The following is a 13,755-nucleotide window of genomic DNA, read 5'->3' on the forward strand; positions in this document are numbered from 1 at the left end:
ATGTGTGTTTGTGTACCTGCATATACCTGCATATGTTTCAATATACTTACCCTTCAGTCAGGATTTTGTTTGAGTTTTGGACCAAACTCTTGCTATTCAATTCCATTCTTATAAAGATCTCCATCTTGAAAATCCTAATCTCCCATGGCCTCAGCTTCAGTGCCGTTTTTGGTTCTTATTTATTCCTTTTGTACAGTTGCCCTTCAGAGAGACTGCATGACTTCAAAGGTAGAATCAAAGGCTAGTACCAGAACTTGGCTGGACTAATTAATTAGGCTATTTTAATGCTCTAAATACTTGATTTACAAAGACTTTCTTGTTGCCCCTTTCCTGACTACACTTTCTAGGAGGATGCCTTAATTTCCTGGTTAGCTCTCCGTTCCTGTTTAGCCCTGATTACTCTCTCATTTTCCCTCATCCTGACTGATCTTAATTCTTTCAAAGAACTGGCTCATGTTATTACAGTAATTTTTATTGACTGGTCAGCAGTAGCTTGCTGTCCTTCTCCACACCAAGTTATAACTGTTTACACAATTTAATAAACCATTGTGAAATCATGGACTTCAATATTTCCATGAGGAAGGTATCTCACTTTCTTGGCCTTCCTCCTTCCTATCTTTTTTTTTATTGCCCCACACCATTGAAGAGGTAAAGACCTACCTCTGATAGAGTAGTGTCTCACAGTTTTGGTAGATACTGTCTGCTAATGGTTCAATTTAACTTGGCCTTTAATCCCTGTAAAAATTTATTTGCTAAGAAACCTTCATATCTGGCAGGCCTTTTTTTTGTTGTTGTTTTTTACAATCACTTTTTAGCCATACAGTTTTCCTTTATATAATTTCTATCAGATTTGCAGCTTATTCTGTTGGTAAGAATAGTTCTGCAGACAGTGTATTTGGACTTAGATGTAACCCAATTTTCAATTCATTGGCAGTTCTGAAAATCATCTTTAAAGATCAAGTAATTGAAATTAACCGGTTTTCTTAACTGTGTTTTGGCAAATTGAAAAGACAAACTTCATGCTGAAATAAGCATTCAGCTAATGCTGCCAAATCTGAAAAAAAAAAACCATTTCATTTTAGAGATTTCCTTCAGAAATAAGCAAATTCTGAATGTGTCATATGTATGCAAAATATAAATTTTCTTTATAAAAATCTGTGATAAAATATTTGAATATTTCAGAAGACTGGTTCTGTTTTCCTTCTCTTTTGTAACAGTTTCATAAAACTTGCATGCATGTTTCAGCTGACTTCAGTCTGTGTGGCTGGATAAAACTTCAGCCAAAAACTTTGCTCAATGTAAATTAGATTTCTACTCTTCTTTTTCTAAAACCATCCATCATTTTTGGCATGGTCTTAGCTAGTACAAACATTCTTCTGAGAATCTTGTGACTACTTCTCGAATTGTTTCTTGTCTGTTATGAGTGATTAGGAAGGAGTATCTCCAAATCACGGAATTTTAGACACTTGCAGCTGTTGCATCTTTCATCAAAATTTTCCTCTCTCTTTGTCAAGTTTGGATATTGATAAATACCAGGATGTCAAAACACAAGTTATCTCACCTTACTTGGCACTTGCATTCTATTTGCTTTAGAAATTGCAGGTTTGTTGTCCTTTGAAATTCAGTCAAATTGCATGGCAGTTCTCAACAACTGATTAGTACCTTTTCTTAAGGAATGAAAATTTAATTTGTGGTGTATTCAAAGCCGTTTATTCCCAGAATATGTACAGTAGAATTCTGCACTAATAATTGTATTTTCTGTACAAACTATACTATCTTGGATTTTTATCTTGCACTTTAGTGTTCTGAGTTACAGGATAGCCTGTGATCTTCCAAAATTTTTTTTTTTTTTTTTTTTTTTTTTTTTTACACAGAATCACAGAATCACAGAATCACCCGGGTTGGAAGGGACCTCAAGGATCATGTAGTTCCAACCCCCCTGCCTAGCAGGGCCACCAAACACACACATTCAGATCAGGTTGCCCAGGACCCCGTCCAACCTGGCCTTGAACACGTCCAAGGACGGGGCATCCACAACCTCCCTGGGCAGCCCGTTCCAGGGCCTAACCACTCTCCTTGTAAAGAACTTCCCCCTAACATCCAACCTAAATCTTCCCTCCTTCAACTTGGATCCATTTCCCCTAGTCCTGCTATTGTCAGCCCTTTTGAAGAGTTTACTCCCCTCCTGGGTGTAGGTTCCCTTCAGGTATTGATAGGCTGCAATGAGGTCACCCCGCAGCCTTCTCTTCTCCAGGCTGAACAAGCCCAACTCCCTCAGCCTGTCCTCATAGGGGAGGTGCTCCAGCCCCCTGATCATCTTAGTTGCCCTCCTCTGGACCCTTTCCAAAATCTCAATGTCTTTCTTGTACTGAGGGCTCCACACCTGGACACAGTACTCCAGATGGGGCCTCACAAGAGCCGAGTAGAGAGGGACAATCACCTCCCTGTCCCTGCTGACCACCCCTCTCCTGATGGAGCCCAGGATCCCATTTGCCTTTCGAGCTGCCAGAGCGCACTGCTGGCTCATGTTCAGTCTCTCGTCCATCAGGACCCCCAGGTCCTTCTCTGCAGGGCTGCTCTCCAGGACCACTCCTCCCAGCCTGTACGGGTGCCTGGGGTTCTTCCGGCCCAAATGCAAAACCTTTTTATTTTAAGTTTATTTCAAATTTTATTAAATTTTAAGTTTATTTCAAAATAATCATGTAGGAGATTGAGTAGAATTTGGATTGATTCTTATAATAAAAAATCAGGAAACATTGAACCAGGATGACAGTTATGTCAGTTTCTGACCATATGAATAAGGAATCCAGTTGTAACTATAATTATTCATCTGTAAGGCTTATCTGGACATTAAATCTAGGAAAACATACAATAATATTACTTTTACTTGAAAACAGATATCCCTTTTTCCATCAGTTAACTCAAAATTGATTTCTGATAGGAACATTCCTTAGGATATACATTGAGGTGGTTAGAAAAGGGAGAACAGAGATTTGAGAGGCAAAGCAATCAATTTTGTCTCAAATTATAGTATTCACAAACACAGCTCACTTCCACTGAACAGTTCCAATCGAGATCTGCTGTAGTTCAAGCCTTGAAAGTCCTCTTCAAGATGGCAAATTCATTTGCAATTATAATATTATTTTCCTGTTATTTGAAATCCTGTTTTTATATGAGCTTATTTATTCAACAAAATAAATAGCATGTTACAGCATATTTGTATTTAGTTTGGGCATTAAATCATCCCATAATACGTTATGTCACTGTATTATACGGAAGCAAAAACATATTTCCCCATAGAAATAAGACACAAATAGAAGTTATACACAAATAATTTTCATTAAAATTGGTATCTAATTGCAAGGAAATTTGAAAGCAAAGATGAGATTTCAAATGGTGTATTCTATCAAATTTTGTATAAATAAGTGTAAGAGAAAAATAGAGTTAGAACATTTGCAGCCACTTACTATGTTAGATGAGTTTGGCAATTCAGAGTGGTAGCCTACATGTTACTGCCAAATTATTTGGTAGATAGTAATTATAATATCTGTGTCTGTCTTGTTTTTAGTATACATGTATATAAATTTAATTTTTAAATTAAATATTCCAACTAGCTAGAAGATATAAATCCCCGGGAAATCAGACTCAGCAGTTTTGGTAATTACAGATTCTCTAAACAAGACCATCTGACATAAGAAGAGATTTAAAAGGCTGTGCAGTGCAGTATTCAAAAGTTTCCAGGCTCTGGACTTAGAATGCTTTATTATGTGTTATTTTCCATATTTCACTGAGAATTGTGAAATTAGTAAATAAGAAAAAATGTTTAAAATATCAACTCAAAGATACAAGTAAGTATAAATCTCAAGCATCCACCATTTCCACACTCCAGACCACCTGTCTTATGACATGGATTTTGTACAGGATTGAATACTCCCCCCAGGAGCATTTGAAATACATAAACATTGCAGAAAAGTATTCCGAAGTTTTTTGAATGTGTTCAGTCTTTTGTACACTTGTGGAGAATGCATGAGACTTTGGATGAGCTCTGCAACATGCTCTGAGGGGCAGATTGAACCTGAACTTACCAGTAGGAACAGTATTAGGAAGAAATTCTTTACTATGAGGGTGATGAGACATTGGGACAGGTTGCCCAGCGAGGATGTGGATGCTCCCTTCCTGGGAACATTCAAGGCCAGGCTGGATGGGGCTATAAGCAACCTGGTCTAGCAGGAGGTGTCTCTGCCTATAGCAGGGGGTTGGAACTAGATGATCTTGAAGGTTCCTTTTAAAACAAACCATTCTATGATTCTATGATTTCCCTCCCTGCTGCATGTGTCTGCCAGTTGCAGCTGTGGCTCTGCCTGGTGATTTTTCCTATACTTTAAATATTCCCTTACCTTGCAACAGTATATGACCATCCAAGCAGAGGTGCCTGTTTAGACTCATAGAATCATAAAGGCTGGAACTGACCACTGGAGATCATCAAGTTCAACCCACTACTTTTCAGGTAGGCAAACATAATGGACCAAAAAGGAGCTAGAACATTATTTTACATTTTGATGAGACCACTAGAATTATAATCTATCTTTTGAAGACCCAGGGAAATTCTTCTTTATTTTGCTTTCTCATCTTGCCTCTATCTTGTTGCATTAAAATGTGTAAGAATGAAAGTGTAGAATAAATGCTAAAAATACAGTTTTCTGAAAGGTGTTTACATTTTAAGTCTACATTTAAGCAAATCTTGTCAGCCCTGCATATATGTTAGACTACCATCATGATCCCCTTAGCTTCACAGTTAATGATGTCTTTGTCTTGAGGAATTTTCCAATCTCCTGATCTTCAGTCCCCTGACAACCTGAAGTAAGCTCTTGTATAGCACAGGAAAACTCAATGCATTCGTTGTTCCCCTGGGGTAAAGTCATTTCATATTAATAGTATTTGTAATTTCTTACATTTCCACTTTTAGTGTATATACAATATGTAACAGTCTCTGAGAAAGTATGTACCAGTTCATTAAAACACAAACTCTGCGCTGGTAATTTCAGAAAACTTTCAGGCCTCTAGCTGAAGCAAGAACAAATAGGAACAGTCACAATATAAAAACAGAATTTTTATTATTTAGGAGAGAATGATCTTTTTGATGAATTCCATGTGCTGGACGCCCTCATATGGTGTCAGACTTCTTCCTTGAAGGAAACAAGAGATAGTCTTTGGAAAAGCGCATATGACATGTAGCCAGATCTTGTACATCTGCTCCCAGCTTGATCCAAAAAAAATGGATCATTGCTGTTGCTCTTTCTTGACCCTGCAACACTAGCCGGGAAATGCCAATCCAAAATGAGTAGGCTTTTTCTTTAAAATATGAGTTGTATTTAATGATATGATACAAACAGAAAATAAAGAACAGTTCAGTTATGGTAGGGCAGTGTCATGTTCTATGGTAATATAGAAGGTAGGTGAGTGGTTGTGTGAACACAGAACAAAAATAAAAAATATTTAAAAATAGAAGAAAGTTGCATACAGTAAGTGAAGAAGAAAGATTTTTAAAAATATATTAATAGGGAAATTACTTATTAAGGTGGAAGTTTTAACTTCAGATAAACCTCGTTAAAACTGCCGAACTTAGTCTTTTTTTTTTTTTTTTTTTTTTTTTTTTGACAAGTTTACACACACAGCTGACCAAGGGAAGCCAGTAGTTGTGATCTTCTTGGATTTTGGTAATTTCCACTAGATTTTCTAACTGTTTCTCACAGTATCCTTCTGGACAAAATGTTCAGCGTACAGCCAGACAAAAACATAATGTGACGGGTGAGCAATTGGTGGATGGTTCAGGCTCAAAGAATTATGGTAAATGAGGTTACATCAAGGTAATGGCCAGTCTCTAGTGGAGTTTAGCAAGGGCTGCGTTTTGGGGCCAGTTCTCTCCAGTGTTATCATCAGTGCCTTATATACAGGATTCAAATGCAAATTGACCAATTTTGCAGATGACAGTAAATTGAGAGGAGATGCTGACTCCCTGGAAGGAAGACCTTGCAAAGAGATCTTGACAAATTGAATTATGGTCCATCACCAGTCACATGAAGCTGAACAAGAGCAAGTTCCAGATTCTACAGTGGGGACAGGGCAGCCCTGGGCATTTGTACGAAGTAGGGGATAAAATGCTGGAGAGTACTCCCACTGCAAAGGGATCTGCAGGTTCTGGCTGATGGTCGGTTGAACATGAGCCAGCTGTGTGTTCTGCAGACAGAAGGGACAACCACACCCTGGGTGCCACAGGTGCAGCACTGCCCCTGGGGAAGGAGAGGGGTTGTCTCCTCTGCGCTGTGCAGCCTCACCTCCAGCACTGGGCACAGTTCTGAGCACCATAATAATATAACAGGCATATAATACTGTTAGAGAGCATGCAGAGGAGGGCTACAAAGAGAAGGTTCTATGGGCAAAACATTTGAGGAGCTGAGGGCACTGGATGTGCTGGGCCCAGAGCAGAGGAGCTGAGGGGAGGCCTGATGGCGGCTGCAGCTCCTTACAGAGCGGAGGGCAGCGCTGAGCTCTGCTCTGTGTGACAGCGACAGGCCGAGGGAACGGCATGGAGCTGCGCCAGGGGAGGGCCGGGGGTGGGGGAAGGCTCTGCACCAGAGGGCGGTGGGCACGGAACAGCCTGCCCAGTGCAGCGGGCACGGCACTGAGCTGCTGCAGCTCACAGAGCTTTTGGACAACACTCTCAGACATTAGGTTTGGATTATGAGTGGTGCTGTGTGGAGCTGGGAGTTGGGCTCAGTGATCCTTGTGGGTCTCTTCTAACTGTAGATATTCTGGATTCTTTGATTCTGTGATTCTTCCTTTCAAGATACTTATTCCAGTCTCTCCCCCTCCTCCCCACAGGTAAAGCCCAACCCACTACTGTATCACTATACCTGATCATCATGTGTCTGCTTACCCTAAGTAATGCTAAATTAACCGAAACTGCATGTAATAATTACTAAAATATGTTAAAATAGTGCTTATAAGTAAATCCCCTCTCTAATGATTACCATTAAATATTTAGTGTATAGATTATTTTATGTCAAATACAGATGTATTATTTCTTGTTTGAGTAGCAGCAGCATGGCACTGTATTGTGGTTGCGAAAGATGGAGGAGATGGTAAGGAATGGCAGCCCTGTAAAGGAATATAGTTATTATCAATTAAAAAACAACTCTCATCCAGGGTGAAAAGGAAGGAAGGAAGAAAAAGAAGGAGAGAAGGAAGGACGGAGGGGAAGGAAGGAAAACAGTTGTTTGTAATGTAACTGACCCTAGAAATTGACAGTTGGATAAAAGCCTCTCAAGTCCATGAGGTTAGCAGTTATAGCCAGAGTGGGAGGAAAAAGAAGGATGGGAAACTGATTTTTACATTGTGCTCCCCAACAATGCTTGCACCAGGATTTTTCCACAAAGTAGCAATTTGAACATGATGAAACAGGTATCAAAGGACCTGGGAACTTCAGGCAAGTGGTAAGTGGGACTAGCAGAAATACAGTGCCCTGAAATAATATTCGCAGAGTTGTAAGTATTGGAGTGAGTCCATTATTCATCTACATCCATGTTGCTGGAATGTATAAATATTTCCTAGCTCCAGTATCAGAGCTCTAACCATTAACCACTCACAGGCCTGGTTAATAATCCTGTAATTAACAAGACAAGGGATTAAACAGATGAGAATTCTTACAGCTTGGAAGTTGGCACATTCTTTTGGAAGCTTCTCCTGGGGTTGCCAGAGACAAAAGAATTTCAGCTGACATCACTGGAAGGTTTATGTCAATCTACTTCTACGTAAAATATGTTGAGCACCTAGGTGGTTATTGATTTATCAGTCCCATTATCAGTCTGTGTTCTGACAAATGACAATAGCAGTTAAATCATTACGACAAAAAAGTACAAGCTGCATTATCTGCTAGTGAACCAACTTCGTATTAATACATGCAGCACTGAAATAAAAAGAAATGAAAACAAGCATATCTATATTTCACATTGTGAAATCTGTCACTCCAGAAGGTTTTGACATTTTAAGAAAATACCCTATAATGTGGTAAAGACTAAACAGTGAAGGAATAAATGTCTATTACAAAGCCCAAGTTGGCAATGGTATCTCTGTTCTCTCGGGGCAATACTTTGGAGTAGAAACCTCTTTTCAAAAGCTGTATCATTTTTCTAAAGGAGTTTGGAAATAATTAAGTCACATGTTAAGAGTGCTGCTGAAAACAGCCAAAGATGTGATCAGATGTATCTTCCGGGATATTATGGCCAAGTTGCAAACACTGGCAAAGTAAGAGGTCTCAGGCCTTATTTATATTAAGAGACAGCTTTTAAAAAGAGGCATGTCACAGCTCTAAAGCAGAGGCCTTCCTCAAACCCTTAAAAGGGAAAGGATGAGTAGAGCTACGCTGCATTCCATCTGCAGCAGAAAGAAGTTAAATAATAAATTCTACTGAACAGTGGGATAAAAACAAGAAATCAAGAGAGAGATGGCCCATTCTGTCATTAGAAGAGAAGTCAGAATATAAACAGGGCTGATTTTTGTTTATGGCTCTCAGAAGAATTTACCAAATCCAAACTTAGATTTGTTTTGCCCAGATACAGATAAGCACCAAGAAGACCTTGTTCATTGAGATACCATTAGTTGCAGCTATAGCAGAGATTGCTTGCAGGAATTTTTTTCACATCTGGGAATGGGGAAGGTTGTGTACCTCTGAACAACAAAGCTCTGCAGCAAAAGTGAGGAAGAAAAGAGCTGAATTACCCATTGCCATTTATTTTCAGCCAGGTGAATGCTACATTAGGAGACATACCCATTCTGAGTTTGTAAGGCACAGTCTGATATGTTAGGTGTGGATGACCTGGAATTGGCCATCAGGACTTCATTTTTTGTCCTCACAGGAGGCATGGTTACTGCTGCATCAAGTTCAGAAGAGCCATTCACACTAGAGGTGTCTTTTGGTAAGTGTAGCTCCCCACCTTTGTCATACTGAATTATTTGCTTTTCTACCAAAAATCTTAGCTCAGCTGCAATTTATCTGATGTATGTTATCTTTCGGAAAAAAACAAAAACAAAAACAAAAAACAAGCCTTTGCAAATTTTTCTTGGTATCCCCACACACAATTCTGTAAAAGTGATTTTTTCTTTGGCTTTCTATTTTAGTAGGCAGTATTGCAGATATTATGAAGCAGAGTGCAAAGTCCAAGGACTGCACCAGTGATAGCACTGTATAGCGTTTGAAGTTAGGTGAAAGAGTCTCTTGGTCACACTGACATAATTAGCTAGTTGCTTTCAAGCCTTAGAATTTTTTAATGTACCCACCTGCTCTTTGGTGCCCTCCCAGTCCCTTTCAACTTGAATCACTCTAAATATTTCAGGAATTTTTCAGCAGGCTTGTTAACTGGTGGGTCTGCAACTGCATTTTCCTTTCATTTAATTTTCTTCATTGTTATTTCTTTACTGTTCCAAGCCCACCAACCTCTGGTGAGAAACATTTTCTTAACACCCACCCACCCACCACCTGACCCTCCACTGACACAGCTCCATGCTGTTCTCTCCAGTCCTGTTGCTGATCACCATTGGCAGGTGATAGTTACATATAAACTTTGTTAATTTCAGTACCTCTTATTAAGCAGTCTTTTATATTTAAACTTGTGCAAGTATAAACTGATTTATGATTGATTAAACTGATTAAACTGATTTGAAATATATTTATATAAGGAAGTGTATGAATGCATTTAGATATATTTGTACACTCCTTACTGTACATATGTATAGAAATATTTACATGGCTGTATACAGAAAGATCAGGAATGAATAAAGGCCCTTGAGAAACTTCCAGGTAAACAAGAAAGCAAAGTTTTGTCTGCCAACCAATCACTGGGTATGCTGGGATCTCAATGTTGTAATTAACAAAATGGTGGCTGTGACAAAATGGTAGCCGCATAATGGGAAACCAGATGACACTTTTAGCTCTTGAGTAACAATGTCGTAGATTCAGAAGCCAGACAGACCCAGAACACTGCTATCACTTGGGTTATGGCTGTAGCAAAATGGCAGCCTCATGTGGACAAGATGAGACAGTTTGTTGACTTGTTCTGGAAAACAAAGGGGCTTGTGGGCAAATGAGTCATGTACCCTTGAGGGGCTGGACTACAGCATGAGAGGGGGTGCTGGATGCTTGCTGTGTCCTACCTGGGTTACAGTTGTCCTCTGACAATTTGCCTCTTGCTTCAAGAAGGAAGTACACAGTTGCCTGGTGGCCAGGGAGGCAGCACTGCCTCAGTACAGATGGGCTTTCTGTTAGGTAAATATTCAGTAGAAATGGTCTTCTGGCCAGGATCTGGCCATCTTGCTACCTCATTTGTTGAGCTTGTCTTGTCTTTTTTCAGAATCTAAAAGGCCATAGGCAAATGGAAGAAGAAATCCTTTCTTTAGTCAATAGAATAGGCAGTCAGTTTGTATTTAGTGCCTATGTGCTTCTTTCATGTGCAGAGTTTTGACACTTGGATTTGCTTAGTCATACGAAGGAGAAAAAATATAACAAAAATAAATTTAACAGGTGTAATTTAGGAGCAGGAAAATGAAGAATAAATTGCTAAAATTATTGTGCACCTTTCTCTTAATGAATCATCCATTCCTAGGCAGTGAAAACTGAGAGACCTGCACGATCTGTGTGTTGATAACTTGCTTAGAAACTGATGTAAGAAATTGAAATTAATGTAAGAAAGCCTAGAGATAAGAAACAGCAACATAGATTCTTGAATAAAAGAAATAGTGTTTTCAGAGTAGTTCAGTTTCTTTCTAAAGAAGGATGAGTCTTGAGGAAGTGATGTTATACATGAGAACTATTGTGAGGCTTTCCATGAAATTTTCATAAATTAATTAGAAAAACATAGTCAAATGGAATACTTTCCTGAATGCACTGATCTTAGGAATTCTGTGGAGAATTGGTTATCAGCAGGTCATTTTTCAAATAAAAACAGTTTGAAACAAGCTGCACTGTGTTCTTTGGTATAGTGAATAATTAATATTTGTTTAGTGACCTGGATAATGTCATGCCAAAGGTATAAACGCATTACTAAAACAACAGAGAGATGAGAGAGCCTGCATTTACTGGTGAACATGAAGAGAAAGCAATGATTTTTATAGGTTGCTGAGTTGTTTCTGAAAAACCAGTGACGAGCAAGGTGCTGCTCTTCAAAATGGATTTTCAGTCACACAAACGCAGGAACACATTAGTAAGTCAGGAAGATCTTTTGTATAAATAGGAGTTATGGTGGTATACAAAAGGAGTGGAACTCAGTAATGTCATCCTGCTGTGCAAAAAGTAAATACCATGCCAGGATTTGTAAACAGCAGTCTGGTTGGTAGTGAACAACTACCAAGTGTTATTTTCAACACTTTTAACTAAAACATTTTGACATTCTGAGGCACCATGCTTCAGAGAAGTCTGGAAGAGGGTAAAAAGAATAAAGTCAGAGTGGAGATCGGTCATAAGCAGTGTCCCGCAGGGGCCACTCTTGGGGCTGGTGCTTTTCAACATCTTCCTCAATGACATACACGATGGCAAGTTGAGGACACCAAGCTGAGCAGTGCGTTCAATACACTGGGGAAGGGAAGGCATCCAGAGGGACCTGGATAGGCTGGAGAGGTGGGCCCATGAGAACTTAATGAGGTTCAACAAGGCCATGTACAGGGTGCTGCTCTTGGGATGCAGCAGTCCCAGATATTTATACAAACTGGGGGAAGATCTGCTTGAGACCAGCCCTGTGGAGAAGGGCTTGGGTGTCCTGGTGGATGAGAAGCTGGACATGAGCCAGCAGTGTGTGCCTGCAGCCCGAAGGCCAACTGTGTTCTGAGCTGTGTTAGCAGAGGAGTGGCCAGCAGGGAGAGGAAGATGATTGTCCTCCTCTATTCAGCTCTTGTGAGGCCCCATCTGGAGGACTGCGTCCAGGTCTGGGGCCCCCAGTACAGGAAGGATGTGGAGCTCTTAGAGCATGTCCAGAGGAGGGCCACTAAGATGATCAGAGGGCTGGAGCACCTCTCCTATGAGGAAAGATTGAGGGAATTGGGCTTGTTTAGCTTGGAGAAGAGAAGGCTCCAGGGAGACCTCAGTGTGGCCTTCCAGTACTTGAAGGGGGCGTATAAATAGGAGGGGCAATAATTGTTAACAAGGGTGGATAGTGATAGGGCAAGGGAGAATGGTTTTAAACTAAGACAGGGGAGGTTTAGGTTAGATATTAGCAAGAAGTTCTTCACACAGAGGGTAGTGACACACTGGAACAGGTTGCCCAGGGAGGTTGAACAGAACAGGCTGTGGATGCCCCATCCCTGGAGGCATTCAAGGCCAGGCTGGATGTGGCTCTGGGCAACCCTGCACATAGCAGGGAGGTTGAAACTAAATGATCTTCGAGGTCCTTTTCAACCTAGCCCATTCTGTGATTCTATGAAAGTCTGGAAAATGTGGCATATGAGAAAATGAGACTGGTAAATAAGAGAAGACAAAAATTATACATTTGATCTGCTCATAGTAATGTTTCTTAGTTTTGCAGTGAGTCAGTACCTGTTGTTGTTGTTAGGCTGCTAAAGAAATAATCGGATTAAGTTGCTGCAGGGAAGATATGGATCAGATATTAAGAACATTGTAACAATAAAGATAACAAAGCAGTAGCATATATTGCCCAAGGAGATTGTGAAATTCCTGTAACTGGAAATATTAAAGAAAAAAATAACGCAAATCTCAGGAATGAAATTGGCATTTTTAATCTCTCTCAGTGGGATTAGAGGAGATCTGTTCTGGGATCCCTCCTTGGTGCACCTAGATGATCTAAATGACATGATGATCCAAATGACCTGTGAGCTCTTCTGGTCTATGATTCATTGAGAGTGTTTCATGCATGAAATTACTGGATGGTATGTTCTTTGAAACAGGAACAGTATCTTTTGTATTTGTACAGCACACAACAAAGCAATCCACACTAAAGACTGCAATTAGTGTAGAAACTATAGTAATCACAGTATCTGATTATCATGCTATGTTTTTTACTGCTGGAACATAAGAGTAAAATTCTCTGTGCTGTCAGAGAGAGCCAAATTTGAGAATTACCTGGCATCATTCAAATAATATCTGCCAATATGAATCTGATTGGAAGCTGGGACAGTGAGTGGCAAAGGTAAACATCACCTTGTAATATGATTTGTAATACAAGGATCAGCCATGATACACATTTTAATATGTTTTTGTCAATAGTGTCACAAAACCAATTTAAGTATTTTACGGATTAAATGTTCAGGTGACATACTAGTCTTTTTAGAATATCACTTTGTAACTTCTTTACATTTACTATTCAGTCATCGTTCCTTCCAATTCTAGATTGTCATTTGTCCCATTTGTAGGAAGACTTTGACCTAAGTGCAAAAGCTGTGATATGTGATACCCAGAATAACATTGCATATCATCAAAATGGCATAGACTCCATTTTGCTTTAATTGTAAAGCCAAGTTAAACTATCTAATGCCTGAAAATGCACTTGCTGTAAGTGCCATGGTCTTTTGGTGAAAGTCCTTTTCCAGACTGCAGTGCAATGGAGTAAAGTGAGAAGGTGGAGTCCATCTATGGAATGATCTGCCTGAATATATATGCTTCCTTTCAAGAACAGGTGAGATGTTCTTTATTTTGTGACATGATTTGAGTACTAGGCTTTTGAGATGCTAAATCTGTAGTAATGTCACTGAACT

At 39.6% G+C, this 13,755-nt stretch overlaps 1 protein-coding gene across 18 annotated transcripts in view; it reads left to right on the forward strand.

The window, feature by feature from the left end:
- The window catches only part of PRLR (prolactin receptor), a 194,013-nt gene that overhangs the window by 93,445 nt on the left and 86,813 nt on the right, over positions 1–13,755 (forward strand). For 4 of the 18 annotated variants that reach the window (XM_042825642.1, XM_042825636.1, XM_042825643.1 and 1 more), the window contains one exon: positions 8,916–8,975. The exons of the other annotated variants lie outside the window; for them this stretch is intronic. The gene's annotated coding sequence lies outside the window, so the exon portion shown is untranslated. The remainder of the gene's footprint in view (positions 1–8,915; positions 8,976–13,755) is intronic. 18 annotated transcript variants of the gene reach the window in all.

Source organism: Centrocercus urophasianus, unplaced genomic scaffold (assembly GCF_019232065.1).
Source record: "Centrocercus urophasianus isolate 14NV4802_14NV808 unplaced genomic scaffold, USGS_Curo_1.0 seq_25, whole genome shotgun sequence".
NCBI classification, from domain to species: Eukaryota; Metazoa; Chordata; class Aves; order Galliformes; family Phasianidae; genus Centrocercus; species Centrocercus urophasianus.